Source organism: Canis lupus, chromosome 14, assembly GCF_003254725.2.
Source record: "Canis lupus dingo isolate Sandy chromosome 14, ASM325472v2, whole genome shotgun sequence".
NCBI lineage: Eukaryota > Metazoa > Chordata > Mammalia > Carnivora > Canidae > Canis > Canis lupus.
Genome location: NC_064256.1, coordinates 26,364,165 through 26,386,597, shown reverse-complemented (window position 1 = coordinate 26,386,597; position 22,433 = coordinate 26,364,165). Strand labels below are relative to the sequence as shown.

Here is a 22,433-nt window from a genome sequence, read left to right as displayed (position 1 = left end):
TGTGTGTGGATTGGCAGAAGCACAGTTCAGGCTGGGGTGGCAGTGCTAGCAAGTTAGGTAACAAGTCCCACAGGTAACCCTGTGTTTATGCTGGGGGATGAGAGAGGAAAATGGTGCTTGTCAATTTCTGTGTTCCTGGAAGACTTCCCCAGAGATTTCTGTTCCTCTGGACATGTTCTGAGATTAATAAATAACTCCCTCTCATATACACCAAGCACCTTTCAAACTGCTGCTTCTGGGCTCTTTGTTGTGCTGTCTCTTTAAGATTGGACACTCAAATTCTTTTCACCCTCTAGGATCTCCCAGCTCTGAGCTGCTGAGTTTTTAGAATTCCAAATTTTATGCCATGCTGTTATAAGAACTTATGAAATTGAAGCCCTCTGGTTTTCAAAGCCAAATGTTATGGGGATTCATCTTCCTCCGTGTAGGAGTCTGCTTCTCTCCCCTCTCCTCAGCAGCTACATCCCTTGCTTCTGCAGACAGTCCTGTGAGGCCCTCTAATTCCTGACTGTGTCTCTGCCCTTCCTACCCTTTTGATGTGGCCTCTTCTCTACAGTTATTTGCAGAACATATTCTGTGAGTCTTTGGGTCATTCTCTGGATTATTTGCACTGATGAGAGTGTTATCTAGGTATATCTGTTGGTGGAGGTGAGGCTAGGGTCCTCTTACTATTCCACCATCTTCCTGAAAGAGAAATTTTTATTAACAGTTAAGGGTGCTTTTAAAATAATTAGATGGGGGATCCCTGGGTGGCTCAGGTTTAGCGCCTGCTTTTGCCCTAGGGCGCGATCCTGCAGTCCTGGGATCGAGTCCGAGTCGGGCTCCCAGCATGGAGCCTGCTTCTCCCTCAGCCTGTGTCTCTGCCTCTCTCTCTCTCTCTCTCTGTCTATCATGAATAAATAAATAAAAAACAAATTTAAAATAATTAGATGGTGGGATCCCTGGGTGGCTCAGCGGTTTAGCGCTTGCCTTTAGCCCAGGGTGTGATCCTGGAGTCCCAGGATCGAGTCCCACATCGGGCTCCCTGCATGGAGCCTGCTTCTCCCTCTGCCTGTGTCTTTGCCTCTCTCTCTGTCTCTCAGATTAAATAAATAAAAGCTAAATAAAATAAAATAAAAATTAGATGGTAAAGATCATTGAAAACAAAAGGAGACAAGAACATAAACTTTATCTTATCACTGGGTTCTTTAAATCTCTTTCAAAAGAGCAGTTACATTCTGTAGATGGAAAGAAATCAACATATATTTGATTTTATAATGAAAATAAGCACCTTTTTTACATCTATATACCTTTCATATACTAGGATGACACTAGTGTTAAGAAGATAAGTGTTTATGTTGTAAGTATATACATTTCACTGTGATTATGCCTTTCTATTCGGCTCATAGAGTCTTGGATTCTACTCATATTAGCCAAGGAAAGTATTTTAAATTCTAGGAGCATCCAAATATCATTAATAGGATACAATTTTTAGATAAATCTACTAAGCACAAAATAAAATTCTATTTCTGTAAAACTTTACTTTTTTTTTTTTTTTTTTGAGAGAGACAGAGAGTGTGTGTAACTTGTGAGGGAAGGGCAAAAGGAGAGAGAATCTTAAGCAGGCTCCATGCTCAGTGCAGAGCCAGACTTGGGATTCAATCTCAAGACCCTGAGATCATGAACTGAGATGAGATCTGAAGTCAGATACTTAACTGAGCAGCAACTCAGGTACCCCAAAAGTTTACTATTTTGATAAGGATATTTAAAAATAATTTTTGCATGATTTATGATATTCAGTAAACCTAGTACAATTATGTGACAGCCAATGTCATTGAATATATTGATCTTCAAATACATCATAGAGATTTTCCTGATGAAAGAATTAGTGCATCTTAGATTCTATCGCAAAATCATTTATTACCAGCATTTCTTATTATTCCATCCTTGTTTCCTGACTTGTAAGATACTACATTCAAAATAAAGGTGGATGCAGAGAGAATCTGTTTATATTTTTTATCTTTTATTGTAACAGACTAATGACTACAACCACTCCTCCATGACAGAATCCTGACTTAGTTCAGGAGAATGTGGGGTTTTCTATGTAATAAAGGAGATTAACCAAAAAAAAGGAAAGTGAGATAAACCAAATCTGAGATTAAAAAATAAAAATATGAAAATAAGGATTATATTGGAAATTATGATATCATATATAGAATCATATAAAATTTATAAGCTACCTTGGCAGAAAGAAAGGAAAGGGTAGAAATGACAAAAAAAAAATGGTAAAGTTGAAATGAATTGAAATTAGTTTGAAAGGAATATGTCGTTATTTGGATAATATAATGTTGAACAAAACACATAATGGATCATGTCATGTAATGTTAATTTTGTCAACTGTAAATCAGGCTAGGGAACGCTATGAAATCATCATGAATGATGCATATGCTCTGCTGTGTCCTCTTAATTTTAGACTTGCAAATATGATTTCTGAAGCCGTTTGCATTTGAACAACCAAAGCAAAGTGCGGTGAAATAAATCAATTTGAAAAGAAACATTTCCTAATGTGATTTGTGGAGTTCCCTGGTAAGAGGGCACTGGTGACATATTTTTGCATAGTTTCATTTTACCACTTACTTTCATTATCAAGCTGACAGCCTGGGGCCCAGGGGAGTCAAAGGCACAAGTAGAGCTGAGATTACGTTGAAAGTGGGGGCAATAGTCCTGTTCTGTTGCCATGAACATCATCAAATGGTAAGTTTTTATTGCTCACCAGAGACATTTTCTGAGAATGGCTGATGGAAAAGTTGAACAAACAGTAATAACGGAAAAGATCTAGTTCTATCATCTTGGGTCTAAATGAAATGCTTCACTTTTGCTAAATTTTCCTTCGATGGTAAGCATAGGTTTTATCATTCATGTATTTTGTCAACTGGACTGTGAACTACTAGAAAATATCTCTCTGATCCTTATCCCCTGAGGGGACTTTGAGGAGGTGCTCAGGGCTTCATGGCTGCCTAAGGATAAGATGGGTTTTGTCATTAACACCTAGTAAATATGACCCCTGAAACTCCATTGATCGTTTTGCACTGATCACTTCTATTACAAATGACCACATTGACAATATCACTTTTTATTTTTTTTTTTTTTGTTTTGTTTTGTTTGTTTTTTTTTTGACAATATCACTTTTTAAAGTTATGATTTCAGTTATGTCTTAAATGGGTAATCTCTTTATAAATATTATATTTATTATTTCATTTGTACACAAATGTGTGACAGTACTTATATATGTAAATAAATTAATCTAGGACAGTAGCCTCAATCCCATTGATCTACCACTGGCTTAAAAAAAAAAAAAAGTTCTGGTGAATTTTATCCAGAAACTTTTTAAATGACAAGATGGATAAGAATATTTGAGACTTCTAAAGAAAATGCTAAATCTAAATGAAAAACTAATAGTGGAATATACCTCAACAAAAGAAAGTGATTGTTGAATGTCCATTGGAATTACAACTTTAGAGTATTTGAGGGAGAAAAAGGTATAAAGTAAGAATAAATTGTCAGTTATTTAGATGACTAGTTTTTATTAAGAAAAATCATCACACAAGTCATCAGATGTTTGTCAACCCCTTGGTTTGCCATTAATAACTTACTCTCCAGATCCAAGAGTAGAGTATAATGGATTGTCAGGAAGGGTTGCACCAGACTAGAGCCTTTTTCTAGGTCAGAGATGAGCAATACTTGGTGGGCACATATTTATTCAGCATTTTCTACTTATACAAAGGTGGAAATGATGTCATATAGGCACAAACAAAATAATTATAAAATAGGCACATTATTCTAGGAAGTCAGCACAGTTAAATACCAATTATACAATTAGAAAATCAAAAATATTTGAACTGACTCATATTCAATCACTTGCTATTTCTGTGTCTTTCTTCATGTTACCTGTCTTCTTGAAAGTACAAGAATGGGAGAAATGGTCCTTTATTTAGCTGCCTATTTTAAATTAAAAGCTTAGATAAAACTCATAAATCATATCAAAATTTATCTCTGAAAACAGTTGTTTGTGACTAGATATGGTGCCAAAGATCATAAATGATTCAACTGTTTGTTGTAGTATTTTTTAAAAGATTTTGTTTATTTATTTGACAGAGAGTGCGCACAAGCAGGGGGAGCAGCAGGCAGAGGGAGAGGGAGCAGCAGGCTCCTTGCTGAGCAGGGACCCTGGGATCATGACCTGAGTTGAAGGCAGACACTTAACTGAGCCACCGAGGCACCCCCATTTGTTGTAGTATTTGTTGCAGTCATCAATATTATAAAATTACACTGAAATTGATATCTGAAAGCTTTGAACATCCAGTATATTTCAGTAACAATAAATGAAACCACACTTCATTTTTTTAAATTTTCCTGATCATATTTCTGTAGTCTTGTGTCCTCTAGTTTACCTGTAAATATTGCATAATACAATTATATAAACAATATTTTATTACTCTTCATACACAGTGGGAATAGACTTATTTTACTGTTTATAAAATTAATAATATCTTTAAACTAAGAGCACGATGTTAAAATATAAAGCAAAAAGAAAATCTACCAAGAATCCAACCACCCTGAAATAACCACTATTAATAATCTTGGTGGCTGAGCATCATGTTATGTATCTGTTGGATTATATCATGCATCCTAAATTTACTACCCCATTTTTTGTATCATATTAATACATCAAGCACATTTCCTTTACCCATGAGGTATATTAACAAGCCATATCATATAAGACTACACATAATGATTATACATATGCATGCAGGCAACTAGCTTACTCGGTCCATTGTTTTTTTAATGGATCATATTGTACATATTTCATTTAGCTAATGAAACCCTGTGGAAACCCTTCCAATTTATAAGGAATAACTCTAATCCATATTTTTTTTAATTCTTAAATTCCCTGCTGATGGTGATTAAATTATTTCTGGCTTATGACTACTAGGAATCAGCTACATGAAGAACTATATATATATCCTTATATATATATATATCTATGTGAATTGATATTTTTACTTTTATAGCACATATTCCCAGATATGGGATTGCTGGGTCAAATTTAATTTTAAAAGATTTTTCTAGATACTTTCCAAGGAGGTGCTAACACCCAGTGTTTAATAAGAGTACACTTTTTCTCTTGTTCCTCTGAACAAAAAAGCTCTTGTTACTAGTCTTATGCAAGCTGAAGTTATATGACACTGTTGCTTGATTTTTCATTTCCCTGGGTGACAAACTTGAGCACTTCGTCATTTGTATATGGATTTTTGAGTTTCTGCTGCCATGCATCTACATATAAAATGAACAGAGTACATGTTCATTTCTCTTCTATTTGTGTTTCTCTTATCAATTTATAACAGCTTGTGTCACAGTAATTCAGTCTTTGTAACATCCATTTTAGGTTGTACACATTTATCAGTCTACTGACTAGCGCTAGGTTTGAGTTTTTAAGACATTGAACATGTTTGCCTTTTATTCTGCTTGTGCATTTTCATTTAAGGTTAAGGTGGCCTTCCTAGTCATAGGTTGCAAATTAAGTTTTCTAAATCTTTCTAAACTATATTATGTTGTTTTAATTTTAAATTTACATCTTCTCTTTTGGGCTTTAGTTTGTGAATGTGTAAGACACGGCTTCAATTTTGTGAGTTTTTTTTTAATTTGCTTTGGCTATCTGGTACTGTTTAAATAGGTCATATCTTCCTCATTTACTGAACTATCAATATCTCACATTTTTTGAATCCATTTCTGGATTCTCTATGACTGATATATCTCCTTCTATATGATACCATATGGACATTTCTATAATGAATGTATATTTTGCTATATTTAAAATAGCAAATACTCCCCTTCTGCTCTTCTTTTTTTGTGATTTTCTAGCTATCCTAACCCTGTGGCCTTTATATCTAATTCTATGATGAACCATGTGATTTTAACTGGAATAATTCATATTTGAATGTAACTTTGAAATCCTATCAAGAATTATTATAGTTTTCTATTTGTTCAGATCTTATTTTTTTAAAAGATTTTATTTATTTATTCATAATAGACATAGAGAGAGAGAGAGAGAGAGAGAGGCAGAGACGCAGGCAGAGGGAGAAGCAGGCTCCATGCACCGGGAGCCCGATGTGGGACTCGATCCCGTGTCTCCAGGATCGCGCCCTGGGCCAAAGGCAGGCGCTAAACCACTGGGCCACCCAGGGATCCCTTCTTCTGCTCTTATGTGTCAAGTTATTAAATAATATACTGCAATTTTTATATGGATTCTAGATATTTCTTGCTACAATTGCTCCTAAATATTTTGTATGTGATTTTTTTTCTTGCTAATATAGATTTTTTTTAACATTTCTGTGTCTAGGTGCATTTATAAGGGTAAAACTATTTGATTTGTACATATTTAACTTACATCCATCCACATTGCCAATTCTCTTTTTAATTCCCAAAGTGTTTTATTAAATTCTCTTAAGTTTTCAGATTATATAATCTTAGCTTTAACAAAAGAAATTTCTCTCTTATCTTTTCCAATATTTATGCCAATTATTTCATTTGCATTATATTTTCAGTTGGATGAACTAAGCAGTTGCAACTATGACAGTAATCAATACAGATTTTGTTCTTAGGGATATATTTAAGTTTACAAAGTAATTATTTTCAATCACTAGTACACAAGAAAATACCTGATCAAAATCAAGTCACTTAGCATTAATATAGTATTTGAGTTTTCAAGTGTCTTCAGTTCTGTGAATAGTTAGAAAACCTTGAACCATTCTATGCTTCATACTAAGATTGATTTATCATAAAAATAATTAAAGATGAGAGGCTTTAGAACATTGAGTGATATGGAATTTACCCAAATTCAATCCTATTTAAGGAAGTACAAAGTCTTAGTAGAGTTTGTATGTGTCAAATCCCACTGGAGCTCAGAGCTGGCAGTGAGACCTATGGTCTTCAAATACAGAAATATGTGTGCTTTCTCTCTGATTACTAATTGAAGAAAGACTTGATAATGGCAATTTTCAATTAACTCTAGATCTCTTAAATAGCCTATTACTTAAAGAAGAGTCATTTAAGCATTGAAACAAAACATTGTGGTTAATTTTCTTTTATCCTAGTTCACTTCCTAATTAGACCAGAAATTAACATCCAACAAAAGGTATTTGATGTAACAACAAAGAAATTGAAGATTGTTGATAATCTGTGATAAGTAGAATGCCAAATAGTGTGAAGTATTGGTGTCATTTGTCAACAATAAAAATCCTAGAAATTTGTATATAGATTTCAGGTCTCTGTTAGTATTCATATTTAGTGATTATAAAGTCTACTTCCTATAAGGACTTGGGGGTGATTTACAATAAAAAAGCTAAACCAGTGAATGAATGTTCGATATATATATAGATGTATAGATGTATAAATGCAATTAGAGAAAGAAGAGGGGAAGGGAGAGATTAGGTGAAGTTTTAGAATCACATGTGGAAGTTGGTGACAGTGATTAAAAACAAAAGTTAGATTGAGATACCTGAACAGCTAATAGAAAAAAAATGAAACATGATTTGTTCTTAAAAATGTGTCTGTGTACATGCTTGCATTCATACGTGTGTGTGCATGTGTGTTGTGCATACTTTGGTTTCTTCTGTTAGTAGCTGGTAAATATTGAGAACACGAGTCCAAACAATAGTTCTGTAAAGCAGTTTAAGAGGCATCGAAGTACTATGGACCAGATAAAAAATTTATCTCAGCTAGAGGAAATCTTGGGCTAATAGAATGTCTTGCTTACAGATAGCTGCATAAATTTCTCATAGTTGTTTTGCAAAGTGCTAATATACCATCACTGTGAGATTCTAAAACTCTTGCTTATGTTATTATTTCAGCAACTTTTTCCTGAGTCTCCTTGAAGAATAAGATGATAATTACCTTTACAAATTAAATTAATGGTTGAGTTAAAGGATCAAAATCAATAATTTATGAGAATCCACAGCCTTCTTCTGTTCTTTCACTATTTAATGCTTTCCCCTTTGCCTTTCTTTCCCCTATATGAGGGAAATATGAAAAAAGCTGCAGGAGAGTGTTCTCTCAAGAAAAGCAAGCTAGAGAACAAAAGAACTAGGCTTTTGTGGGGTCCATGGGTTGTGGCAAAACAAAATGTTGGGGAGAGCTCCAAAGGGCTGGCCAAAGTAAGAGAACAAGGATTCACAAGGAACCAAGAGGGAAAGGTTAAAAGAACTGAAGAGTAAGCCCTTCCTTGGGCTTTAAGTGAATAAGAGAATGAGCAACTTCATCAGTGCTGATAGAAACCACATTTTCTGGACTCCCTTTAATGTGTGAGAAAAAGTGAGAAGACTGAAATTTCAACTTTGATGATGCTTCTTAAATATCACATCATTCTTGGATGAGATAAAGCAATGCTATCCAAAATTTACTTCTGCTTCTTGAGATAGCCTTGGATGACAGTTGTCAGACCATATTGTTGTTATAGGACATGTGGCTTACTGGTGTTCATTCCCACATGTGTCCTCATGAGCTGATTTTATTGTACATCTAACTTAGCGGGAAGAGAGAGGTGAAATTAGAACACCATGCTGATCTGAATTCTAGACATATTTTGTGATATTACATGTTTCTCTTAAAAGCAGAGAAATTGAGAATTGGGACAACTTCATGAAGGCAGTAGTGGCGAATGTGTCTAAAGTAATTGAGGCTAGCAGTGTGCTTATATACTACAGAGAAACATAAAAACTAAGGGATTAATTATTTTTTTCTTTTTAAAAATTTTAATGTACTGCAAAGGAAGTATCACCAATCAGTGGATAAAGGAAACTTCATTCAATAAAAGTACTGTGACATAAGTAATATATAAGTAATTTATATATTACATAATGTATAAGAATACTTATTATAAGAATGCTTTTAAAAATAAATTCAGAGCCCTATTGTACACAGTACAACAAAACAAATGCTAGTGAGATATTTTTAAATGTTAAATAATAAAGGAAAATAGAAGAAAACATAAACATTATCTAATTTGTAGATGGACTTCCTCCATTAAAGTAATCAAAATAATGGAGAAAATCACAGACTTCAAAATTATATAATGTGGTGGATAAAAATACACTCTGTGAGACCAGACAAATCTGGATTAAATCAGTGGTCTTCCATTTATTTCCGACTGACTACATTTACTGTAATTACATATTACAATTAGAACTGGTAACTAAAGGATACCCAAAAGAAAAATATATACCTTTGGACTAAAAAGGAGATAGAACTAAGGACTTGACAGCTATTTATAAATAAGACAGAATGAGTACGCTATATATGAAAATATACAGTGTGGTATTTGACTAAAGTAGTAATTACAGACTTAAGTGAATTTATTAGAAAACTAGTATACTGGCCAGTTTTCTTATCCACTGATGACAAAGAACAAACAGCAAAAAGGAGTTTTAAAGCAGAAAGGAGTTTATTGTTGGCAGTAGGCAGAGTGCAGAATTCCTGGGAGAGCCCGAGAAACAAGCGTGGATGCCATATAGCTGGAAGAAGTATACCTGGAAAAATACCCAGTCCCACCAGAGGACAGCTCCAGCAGTGGCCCCCTGCCTCTACTCACTGCTCACTACTCAACATCTCTAGAGCCAGAAGCTACATTCTAGCTGGTGAGGAATAAATAACCAAACACCTCTGTAGCCATTTGCTTCTGTCTCTCAGGATGATCACACCCCCTTAAATGACATGCAGTTGTTTTCATATTAGCAAAATCCCTGCATAAAAATCATGGCAACCCTACAGAAAGATAGTGAAACTGTCTTGTTCTCCTTACCATGTGAAAGCAAAGAGAAAATGTAAGAAGCCAGTTAATTTGTACAGAGATGTTTATTCTCATTCAGAGAAGTACAAAGTAAGACAACAGTGAGTTAATCACTTATTACCCTTTCAGTTTTTTAAAGACTGTACATAAAAGTTTTATAACATCAAGTTTGGGTTATGATTAAATGGGACTCATACACTACTAATCAGCATATAGATTAAGATTTTATATTGGAGGATGATTTGGTAATACTATCAAAATATATGACCCAATAAAATCATTTTTGATACTTTAAATCACAGATTTGCATACATGTATTTACATAAATATAAACATATGTTTATATTAAGGATGCTTATGTTTGCAAATATGCAGTATATCTCTAGAAAACAGAGATGTGATTCAAAAGTAAATATGTGAACACTTGTTGACAATTTTTGATCCTCGTAAACAGGTAACAAATATAGAAAAGCGTCAAAGTACTGAGAAAGGATTTATTTGTGATGTGACTTTTTTGAAAAGAGCAGATACACTTTTTACCTCATACCTAATAAGAGGCATTTCCTGGAGACCTCTCCATTTCCTGGTGTCTGGTAATCTATTTAGATTGAGCTGATTGATACTTTGAAGTGGGAATGCCAACAGAATACTGCTGTGTCCTCAAAGGCTATGGGGTAGGTCCTAACTTCAATGAGATAATTATGGCAAAAGATTGCTTCCTACAGACTCCGTGAAGATCATGCTATGGAGAGGGAGAACAGCATGGGGTCATCTTGGATGCTGTTTGGTAGGCCATTTGGAGGGTCATGGAACCCCAGCAGCAAGGATCTGGTACCTTTACCTTAGGCAGTTCAGGATATGGTAGCTTGGGGCTGGGGGTGCTGTCATGAAGAACTTAGTTTCTCAGCAGGCTCTAAGATGATGGCACTTACAGAAGTAGAGGGCCAATAACAGCAATTCAATAAATTCAGCAATTATCATTTTGGGGTCACAGTTACTTTACCTGTAAAAATTGGAGAAGGGGTACCTGGGTGTTTGCCTTCACCTCAGATCATGCTTTTGGGATTCACATGCTCATCAGCTCCTGCTCAGTGGAGAGCCTGCTTCTCCTTTTCCCTCTGCTCCTCACTTGTGCTTTCTCTATGTCAATTGAATAAATAAAATCTTAATTTTTTTTAAATGAAGAATCGCCTGGGGATATTACCTTGGGTTTAAACACAGAAATAAGTTTGTGTGCTTTATGATACTTTCATGAAACTTATGGCCAGTCATAGCAACGCATCCTGTATTAGCCTACCCCCTTCAACACCCTGTGTTTTTATATATTGCTTTGATTCAGGAAGTTTAAAGTCCAGTAAATTATGTTGTAACATTATTAAATCTATAAATTTATTGCATTTGATTACAAATACAGTATGTGTAACAGCTTTTCTGAACGAATAATGAGATATAATGCCTAGCAAACCATTAAATCAATGATGATGGTTATTATTAATATTAATGAAATTGATCATGAATATTTATTACCTTGTAAACATTTAATGTGCAGTAATTATTTTTATAAGTAACATAATAGGTCTCCTGCCTGAGTACACAGTTATCCATTAATATTAGAATTAATATACTCTGAAAAATAGCCTTATTATTCAGTTATCATAGAATATGTAGCACAATAAAATAACATTGTAGTCAGTTTTCCCTTCCCAAAATGAAAATCTATATATTTAAAAGTGCCATCTGCATACAGTTAATGCATTGCCTTCCTCCTCTAAAATAAAAATTGGATTCATTTCTTTTATTACACATTAAATGTTGATTTAGTTAGATCCCTAACACTTAAAATAGAGTTGCAATTTAAAAAAAAAACTTGCATTTTAGCTGAAAAATATCTTTCCAAATTCTCATAGTTATGACGAATATATACAATTGAAGTTGAAGCATGAGATTCTTTCACTGTGGTTATTAGAGCCCAGATCAGACTCCAATTTACCACTTGAAGCCCTCTCTGTATTATAACATGTCAAATAGATATTTAAACAGGGAATCTGCCCTCCTCTTTTTGTTAATCTCTCTTAAGCATCCTTTTCCATGTAACTTGAATTCAACAAAAGAGATTTCTAACACTGAAGAGAAATAACTGAGATTACAATGTATATATATATATTGGAACATAATGAAAAAAATGATGAGATAAAAATGTAGCCAACCATAGGCACTTTTCCATTAAGTTGAACAAATATTCTATCAGGAATTCCTATATACTTATAATAACTTTTCATTTTTCCTATTTATTGCAATTTATCTAAAGATGTTGATTCTTAAGTCCTATTTCTGAATGTCTTGGTTTTTTCCCTGAGCCTTTGGAAGCTTTTGAGAATGCATTGCAGAATGGCAAATAGAATTATCTTCTTTTAAATGATTTAGCTTTCCCATTTCTCTCGGTGTAGAAAGAACTGAGCAAACTGTGTTCTTCATCCTACAGACTGCATATTTAAAGAATTTATTAAAGAGCTTTTGAGTAGTGAGGAGGATATTTTAAAGTACTATTTCTCCATAACTCTTTATATCTTCCACTGTAAAGCTTCTCCAGTTTTATCACTTTCGAAATACCCGTTACTACCTACACACACTGCGTTGACAATGATTTCTTCCTGTTTGGTTATCTGCATCATGCAGTCTATCAATTGATTGTATGTCACTATTTTTCTCCAGCATTGAAGCAAAAATAAACAGATAAAAAAATAAAGCTACAATATTTGAGGAAGACTAAAGTTCAGTACAGGAGAAAATGGTATCATACTTGCAGAACTTAGAGATGAACCAGACAGTAAATCATCAAATGTCCCTTTCTGTGTCAGCAGAGATGACAGTTTTAGGGTGACTTGAGGTAGCTTCCAGAGAAGAATGTGAGTATGGAAGGTAGATTCAAATATGTGAGTTTATTTACCTCATCTTTGCCATCATCTTCATACTAAACATTTGTAGGAATTAAGCATTTTCAAGTAGTTTTCATGTCCGTTACTAACATGATTCTCACAGCTATGCTGTAAAATAGAAAAGCCAAATGCTGCCATCTCTAATTTAGTGACTCGGAGAGAATCACTGATTTGTTCAAGATCATGTTAGAAAGAAGGACAAGTATTGCAGGTCTTTCCACTCTCTCCGGGCTGATTCTCTCGTATTCTTTCACTAGAAAAAGAGAAAAAAACATGGCACCAGAACATCTAATTAAGCAAAACTTAACAGTCGCTCCAATATTAAAAAAAAAAAAAATAGACGAAATAAGAATGTCTGGATGAACTGGGAGTGAGGAGGGTCTAGGAGTACCTCTCACTAAAGTCCCTTTAACCTCCCTCCCTAAGGCCACAGTGCCCTACCCTAATGGATGTTCGCCTAGACCCCGCTTCCAGTCATCTAGACCTCATCTCTCTGTAGGCAGCTCTTTACTCGTTGGGTGACAATATTTTGAAATGCTTCTCTGTGTGAAACAGGATTTCTGCCCCTGATCTGAACCATTTCACCCTCTTTGTCAATCCTGATGGTCTACTGTTCTAGGGACCAGTTCTCTTTGTCACAGGAATTATTATTAACATAAGTCTCCTCGATTCTGGACATATCACTTCCTAATTTAAATTCAATATTTGAAAATTTCCCCTGTTAAATTTGGCATTCGATAAAAATGTCATGGGCTTGAGCAGGTCGTTGAAAGATTAAGATAGCTAAAAGAAATGAGAGCGAAACAGGAGCTGTAAAGAGTTTGGACAGATATAATCAGCATCCCACATTTTCATATCCTTGAGAAGATGATAGGGATGGTGTGAAGAACCTTGAGAGTGAGGGGGAAGGGTTCCAGCTGAATAAAGTGAACTCTAGGGATTGTGAATTCTTGAACAGGTGATAAATCAGATAAATAAATACAAATTTGTCAGGAAAATCATTCTGGCAGGGCAGTGCAGGACAGTGAATACAGAAGACAAATTAAAAAAATGGCAGTTCATCCTCCTACTCCTGTTATAGAATACTTGGCTCAGGACTGTATGAGTGGAAAGGGAGACTAGAGATGATTGAAAGGATACTCTGCATAAGGATTTGTGATAAATTGTTGCTAAATTGGCAAGAGTGGAGTGGACAATGAAGAATCAAAAGGAATGGGAGATGCAGCAAGCCAAGTTAGGGGGGGAAATGTTGAATTCAGTTTGGGAGCTGAATTCTAGGTAAGTAGGTAAGTAGAGCTAGGTAAGTAGAAATATGTCCCCAGTTATTTTAGTTGAATTCATGGTTATGGATGTTCATCTAAGAGAGTGAAAGTTTAGAGAAAAGAGAAAAAGGGCAGGGAAATGTCCTAGAATCAGCAATCAGAAGCAGGAACAGTTGGCAATCTTTTAGAACAATTGCATTGATTTTCTTACATTTCTATGAATTCTGAATTACATTTTATGATTAAGTGCTATACTAGTTTCAGTAATCACTGGGACCTGTAGATTAACTAAACAATGGAGAAATGGAGAATTGGGCAGGTTAGGTGAATGCTTATGGAATCCAGTGTTTTAGTCAACATAAAAAAATTTCCAGGGGTACCTGGGTGGGTCAGACACTTAAGCATCCGTCTTCTGCTTAGGTCATGATCCCAGGGTCCTGGAGTGGGGCCCTGTGTTGTTAGGCTCCTTCCTCAGTGGGGAGTCTGCTTCTCCCTCTCCCTTCATCCTTCTGCCCCATTCGTGTGCGCTCTCTCTCTCAAATAAATAAAATCCTTAAAATTTTTTTTCCAGTCATTATCATTTCCCCAAAGCATTCTTGCCTTTAACTTCTGTCTCTTAATTTGGATGTATTTGACATGATTTCTCTGTCTTCCATTTGTCATAAAATTATAACAGTTAACCTTTGAATTGATACTTGATAATCCTTTTAAATAATTGATACACAATATTGTGATGTATAAGAAAAATATATATTTGATCTTCATCCACATTTCCTGGTTCACAGCTCCTAAAACACTTGGAATTTCACAAATGTTGAGAATGAGAAAGGTAATGAGGTGAAACATCTTTTGGAAAGCACCTAGAGATGAAGGCTTATGGCCATTGGAGCCCACCCTGTGATTAGAGAGGGTTGAACTTTCAATCCCACCCCTACCCTTCTAGGAATGCAGAGGCGCATGACATTAAGTGAGTTGCCAATGGCCAATGATTTAATAAATCATGCCTGTGTAATGAAGCCAAAAGGATGGGGTTTGCAGAGCTTCCAGGTCGGTGAGCCTGTGGACCTGTTGGGTGAGGTGAAGGTGGTGGGCCAAGAAGGGATATGGAAGCTCGACACCCTTTTTCTGTGCCTTGTCCTCTGCAGCTCTTCCATCTGGCTTTTCCTGAGTTCTGTTCTTATAATAAACTGGCAATCTAGGAAGTAAAATGTTTCTCCTGAGTTCTGTCAAACCCAAGAAGAAAGTTTGGGGAACTTCTGGTCTATAGCTGATTGGTTGGAAACACAGATGATGACTTGGACTTGGAACTGGTATCTGTGGTATCTGCTGGGGACAGTTCCATAGGATGGAACTAGGTACATGATGTCAGCATTGAGTTGAATTCTCAGACACCTTGCTCATGTCTGAGAATCGCTCATTGGGACTCATTGGAAACTCGATTTCAGACCACGAAATTAGGTACAGAACCCAAAATAATACCTAAATAGCCCCATGGTTATGTTTTCCTTCTCTTTTTGTTTAGTGTGAATTTTAAAAATAGAGGCAAAAACTCCTTAATGTTAAAAGAATGCCAAAATTAATCATGCCACAAAAACCATTTGAGAAGTCTGGTAGATGGTTTTTACCCTGCCTCATAAAGCTATGTAGAGTTTTCACTTGGGGTGGATGTGGGATTGCGCCATGAAGCTGCACTATGGTTCGCCACCTGGAACAGCATGAGTGATAAGGAAGCAGCTGCATGAAAGCATTCGCTGTGTGAAAGGATAGAAAATATATGTACTGGCCCTTCCAGGGAGGCCTCATTGCTGTAGCAGTTTATCCCATTACTAAATACGTGCTGCGCTGATAGCCCCACATTCAGCTGCTGACCAGCAGCATGGCCCTGAGCTTTAATAGGGAGCATATGATCACTCCAGCTGGCAGGTGACACCATTTGGCAACATTCCCCAGCAGCTCAACAAAAGATTTTCAAACATCAAAGCAAGGGGAAAGACCTCTGCCTTTATAAGGAAAGTGGTTTGACTGTGCATGCATTTTGCTTCCATGAGAATTATTGCTTCTAACTTGCTGAATTCTGTAAAGGAAAGGGCACACTTAGAGAATGAAATTAGCTTGGAAAATTTGCAAACTGTTCATTCAAATTGATAAATAAATGGTAAATTACAGGAAATTTAATTTTGTGTTTAAAAAAGGAATGCAGCTTGAATATAAAGATGGAGATTTTTAAAGATTGAATATGCAAATACAAGCCAATAAGAATTTAGATTGGCTAGGCTATGAAAACTTAAGAGTCTTCAATTTTATTGAAGAGACCTTAGAGGTCTTTTAGGAAGATGTAATTTCACTATATGGGAAATTTATGAAGCAGTGTAATGTCTACCTGACCGGTCATGCTACTTGAAAGGAGCAACTTAGGAATATCTTGGGTCTCTTAATTATGAACCACAGCATCATTTTCTGTCTTGCTACAAACTGGGGAGCCAGAAAAACGGGGCCATCCTCTTGGTCCGTGCATTTTTTTTTTATTGAAAAAGCAACGGGTAGATTAGTAGGAAAAATAAATATATCTGAGCATTATGTTCTTATATTAATCTCTGAATATAATTTAAAAATTAAATTTGTGGCAGCCCGGTTGGCTCAGTGGTTTAGCTCTGCCTTCAGCCCAGGGCCTGATCCTGGAGACCTGGGATAGAGTCCCCCATCGGGCTCCCTACACAGAGCCTGCTTCTCCCTCTACCTGTGTCTCTGCCTCTCTCTCTCTCTCTCTCTCTCTTTCTCTGTGTGTCTCTCATGAATAAATAAATAAAATCTTTAAAAAATTAAATTTGTCTATAGGTAAGCATAAGAAATGGGACTATGGGTATGACTGTCAGTTGGCTGATGGCTATCTTAGTGCATGTGAGAAATGCATCTACCTCAGAAAGCATGTCCTCTCTTTCTCAGGAAGTTTGTGGAGTTACAGTATAACTCTTTAAGTGGCTTAAGTCCCATTGCCCTTACATTTTTTTTGGTCAGCATTGGGACAACCATTTCATTCCTGGAAAAAAAATAAAACCTAATCAAATTAAATATGTACTGTGCTGTTAGAACAGAGTATTCAAGCCTACACATATGTTTCCCATTATACAAACTGATATTTTGATCTACTCTGAACACCAAATTGTATTTTTTCATATTACAAAATTTGGGGATGCTTGTTAATATTACAAGAAGATTTAGGGTAAAATTCTTTATATAGAAAATTCTCCTGTAACATGAATAGTAATTCATTTGCATCTTTATAGGAAGAAAACATGGTCTTTAATTCAGTAAGAATTTACAGTTTGGGGGCACCTAGATGGCTCAGTCAGTTAAATGTCTGCCTTTGGCTCAGGTCATGATCCCAGAGGCCTGGGATTGAGCTCCCCACATCAGACTTCCCGTTTAGCATGGAATCTGCTTCTTTCTCTCCCTCTACCCGTCCCCACCTCTGCTCATGCTCTCTCTCTCACTCTGTGCTCTCTCTCTCTCCCAAATAAATAAATGAAATCTTTTAAAAAATTCAGTGAGAATTTTATAAGTGCTTATAGACTAATTCTACATGAACTAAAAAAGATACATTGCCATGAATCTTATTTACAGATAATATGTTCTTAAGTGCCAAAGTGATTTATGTTTCTGAAAAGTCCCTGTGCTCATCACATTCTATAGGCCTTGTGGAGTAGGAATTGAGCTGGATTCAGGGGGTACCACAGATGGGCTGGGTCATCAATCATCCCATCCCACTCCCCCAGTGCAGAGCTTCTCAAGCTCTCTACAGCAAAGGATCCGAAGTCATTTACTGGTTTTATTTTTGTGTTTGCTTGTTTTCTTACTGATCAAATAACACGGTCCCATTGTATACATTTAGAATATAGCTCATGCCATATGCATCTCACCTCGGAATTCTACATCTACGCCTCGGAACTGGCCTATATCCTGTTCATCAAATTGCATACAAAGATCATGTGCTTGGGTCTTGCAAACTTCAAACTGCTTTAAAAATGCCTCAGTACTGCTTTTAACTCTTGTGCTTAGCTCATTGCATACCCTTAACAGACAGTTGCCCTCATCTGTGGATCACATTTTGAATAGCACTGCTTTTGTGGGATTTTCTGTCCTAGTAAGGCCGAAAACTGTATCATATTTTTTCAAAGTTGCTTGCAGCCTGGATGTGATTTAGATTGCTGTATTTTTTATGTGTGTGTGTGATTTAGATTCCAATAATGTGCTAGTGCTTGGCCTGGAATCTGTGTTGAGATTCTCAGGAAAAGACAGAAGTTCCCATTTCACAGGGTAGTTTGTGCCAGATAAGTGGCTTCCTGTAGCCACAAAGGCAGCTTTAAGGATGAGAGAAATGACGATATGATACTGAGGGTTAGAAGTTGTCCTGGAAGCTTGGCTTAGATGCCTTTTCCTCTAGCCTACCCAATTATTTTATAAATCATCTAATATCTGGTAATAAATCTTACTGTGTGATCTACTCAGTTTCTGTTATATAAGAAGTAAGGGTAAATCTGATAAAGATTTATTTGCCAACTATAAATATGGGATGGCTCATGTTTTTGGAGTGGTTGGGAGTTAGCTCGTCGAGAACAATATTCTCATACTTTATTCTGCTTCTAGATCAGCTGAGAACATTTTTAAAATACTAATTCTGATCCCATAGTACAGCCCAGTGACATGAGATTCTATATGCCTAATAAGCTCCCAGTTAGTTACAATGGTTGGTCCACACATCTGACTTTGAGTAGCCAAATTCTAGCCTTAGAAACAATTTCCATCTCCAGGGGCCTAGACTACAGATGTTAGTCTGCAGCAAGACAAGGAGAAGCTACTCTGACTAATTTATTACTTCCCCTAGATTAGAAACAAAGTGCCATGATGACATCCAACCATAATTTTTTTTCTTTTTTCTTTTGTTTTTTGCCTTATTATGAACAGTTGTTTTTTGTTTGTCTTTATCAAGAGAGAAGAAAAAGAGGGGAGGATTAAAGGAGAATTCAAAGCAAAGAGGTTTTAAGTGGGATTTGCAGGTGCCACTTTTTTGCCCCCCTCAGTGCATTCAGCCCATCTATTTTAAAACACACTTATCTTTTACTAATAGCTTATGATGCCGGATCTTCAGTCTATAATTTTATTTGCTTCCCATGAAGAGGAACTATTTTCACCTGGTATTTTTTGTGGCAGAGTGCTTCAGGCCACATTTGGAGACTTTTCCTGAGCATTATAGACATGCTACCTGAATGTGGAGAGAGCTTGCTTCAGAGAAGCAAAGAAGATGGCAGATGGAGTTCCATGTGGCAGTCCTGTAGAATCAGTGTAGACAGAAGTGGGTAGAAGAATGGGACTACTCATTTGTGAATTCAGTGAGAAGAGTGGGCAGGGCTCCACGCTACTGGCTGAGTGACAATCTGAGGGAGGGCATTGGCGCAGTGACAGATAACAGAGAGCTTTGGATACCAGAAAAGAAAGTTGAGGTTAAATCCTGAGGAAATGGGGTTAGTTAGAAGTTTCTCTTTAAGAAGCTAAAGAATGATAATGGTATTTTAGGAGACAGATTAGACTACCTTTAGAAAGAAGGTATGTTTCCATGGATGTTATGACTATTAAGTTTTTTTTTAAGATTTTATTTATTTATTTATGAGAGACACAGAGAGGGAGGCAGAGACATAGGCAGAGGGAGAAGCAGGCTCCCCACGGGGAACCTGATGCAGGACTCTATCCCAGGACTCTGGGATCACAACCTCAGCTGAAGGTAGGTGCTCAACCACTGAGCCACCTAAGTGCCCCGGATGTTATGATTGGACTACAGAAATAATTTTGGGAAAAAAGGATTTGAATTCAATTGCATTCTATTTTTGTGAACTTGAATAACTTGAATTACCAAAACTGAAATTTACAATTTATCAGTTTTAACCCTGACCTGAAATTAAAATGTCAAAGATGTGGCTCATTGCAGCTTAAAAGTAACTGTCAAAAATATCTGTGCTCTATCATCTCTTGTAAAGTTTCTTCAAGACAGGTACCGAACTCTACTTTCCACTATTTCTTTTTTTTCCTCAGTATTTATCTGGTTTATTGCCTGTCCATAGTAAGCATTCAATATGTTTGTTTCTGTCTGATGTAAGGTATGTTAACTAACATCTGCTTCTGTCTCAAAGCCCAGCTTTTGTTCCATTAAGTCTTGGCCATCCAGGCTATCCTGAACATAGCATGTAAAGGAAAAGGAAAATGTCACAGTGACCATCACATCTTCTCTCAGACCACCCTTGCAGAGGCATAGCCTCTGACTTTCTGAGAAGGGACGTTCTCATGAAAACCTTAATGAACCAGGATGTATAGTTCCTCTAAGCTCTTAGGGTCAACTTTTTGCATGGCCAGAATAAAGGAAAGACTAGTACAAATGGCAGCTGAATAATTTAGTAACCATGGATCATTCTGTGACCCTATTTAATCTCACCAACAATCACAAAATGGGCATACCAAGGCCTAAAATGTACCGCAGTGTGTGAGTCTTCAGATACTCCTATTGCCTTGACCTTCAACTCTGATGTGCTCATGATTATTACAAGTATATAAGCCATTCAGAACTTTCAACTAATCCCAACCTTTGTTTCTGGATCTGCCTACTGAACGTTAGCCGGTTGGATATATCTTGGATATGTCCATATCAAATCAAGACATTAATGTTAAACTGATTTATCCACTGCCAGAAACTTGCTTCTCATTCCATGCTCCCCATTCAAAAAAAATACAGTGCTGCTCATGAGATTGCTAAAGTTAAAAACCTCCAAGTTATTTAATGTTTCCTCTTCTTTTCACCCTTTCAAATATCCATCAGGTTGCATGGATTCTAACTCCTTTTTTCTTACAGTTGGTAACTCCTTTTAATTTCTATTGCTATCACTTTGGTTGGCACCTTCATAAGCCTCATAAGCAGAAAGATTTAGTTGGAATCGTTGTTCTGTTATTTGCTGGATTTAGGGGAGACATTTAGATTGTATTTCCTTATCTTAAACAGATGGCTTTCTACCTTACAGAGTAGTTATAAGGATTACAATTAGATATTCTAGGTAAAACTCAACACAGGGCATCTCTTATAGTAGACATTCAATAATGGTAAATCTCATATTCATGATCATACCTCTCAGCTTAAGCATTACCTGTCCATAGTAAGCACTCAATACATGTTTGTATTTATTGATATGTGCATTATGTCAGTGACATCATCATAATCATCATCGTAGCCTTCATCTCCAATCTTGTGTCCTGATATTCCACCCTCTACCTCACCATTAAAATGTATACAAAATACAAATACCATCTCCTTTTTGCTGCACAATTTTCAGTGGTGCTCTCATCTACAGGAAGTGCTTTTCTGGATAGACCTAACTGCCCTTGATCTGACCTACTTTTCAGTTCCACTCCTATTTCTACCATACAACACAAGCTCCTTACATTGAGGCCAAAGAAAAAAATCTGTTTTCCCCATCAACCAGTTGCTCTTTTATTTCATACTTCCACAAATTCTTTCTCTTAATCTGAAAATTCCTAATAATTAACAGGTTTTTTGCATTAAATTAAATAATATGCATTGTTTAAAACTCACCATATTGACCTACTACTTCATATAATCTTCCGTGCCTCCCCAAGCAGAAGTATATGCTTGCAACGTAATTAATCTTGACTTTGTACATCCAAATCCCAATATTAAGTAGAATTAATACAATTTGTTGAAATAATTGGGGTATTGGAAAATTACAGGAAAGACAATAGATTGATGGGTGAATAATATATATGTCACATATTAATATATGTAACTTAATGCTATTTTGTGTCTGTTCTAATTTCTCATATGTAGGACCTGTCCTGAAAATTAAAATTTATCAAGGAAATATATTTGTTTTGATTTTTCCATAATTACTAATTCTTCCTTAGAACAAGCAGCACATTTACAAAGTACATGGATAGTACAAATCCTGGAGCAGTGAAATAGCAATACTTAGCTGATTGACAATCAGCAAGTAACTTTGGCATTGGCCTCAGCTACAGCATTTGCTCTAACAAACCAAGATTTATAGCTTAAATTGTGAGAAGTAGGGAAGAATGGTTGAGAAAATGGGCTCTGATTTTTAAAAATCCAAGTTAAAATTCTAATCTCCTACTTACTAGCTATATGATCTTGACCATGTTCCCTAACCTTTTGAAGACTCCTTCCCTATAAAATGGAAATAATAATGGTATGTCCATAGAGGATTGTTGGGAGTCTCAAATGAAGTTTAAAACTTAGGTTACACATACACAAGACCCACATGACTACCAGAGGCCACATTTGGCGTCAGGTCTGCTTAGAAGGATATAGAATTGAAACTTGACCTGATCCTAGCATCA

General features: G+C 36.0%; 1 protein-coding gene and 1 long non-coding RNA gene across 2 annotated transcripts in view; both read left to right on the top strand.

The window, feature by feature from the left end:
* The window catches only part of THSD7A (thrombospondin type 1 domain containing 7A), a 428,255-nt gene that overhangs the window by 203,754 nt on the left and 202,068 nt on the right, over window positions 1-22,433 (top strand). The window lies entirely within an intron of this gene.
* LOC125752470 (uncharacterized) lies at window positions 860-4,801 on the top strand. The gene is made up of 3 exons (XR_007402025.1): window positions 860-1,710; window positions 2,453-2,565; window positions 4,135-4,801. It is a non-coding gene; the product is annotated as an uncharacterized LOC125752470 (long non-coding RNA).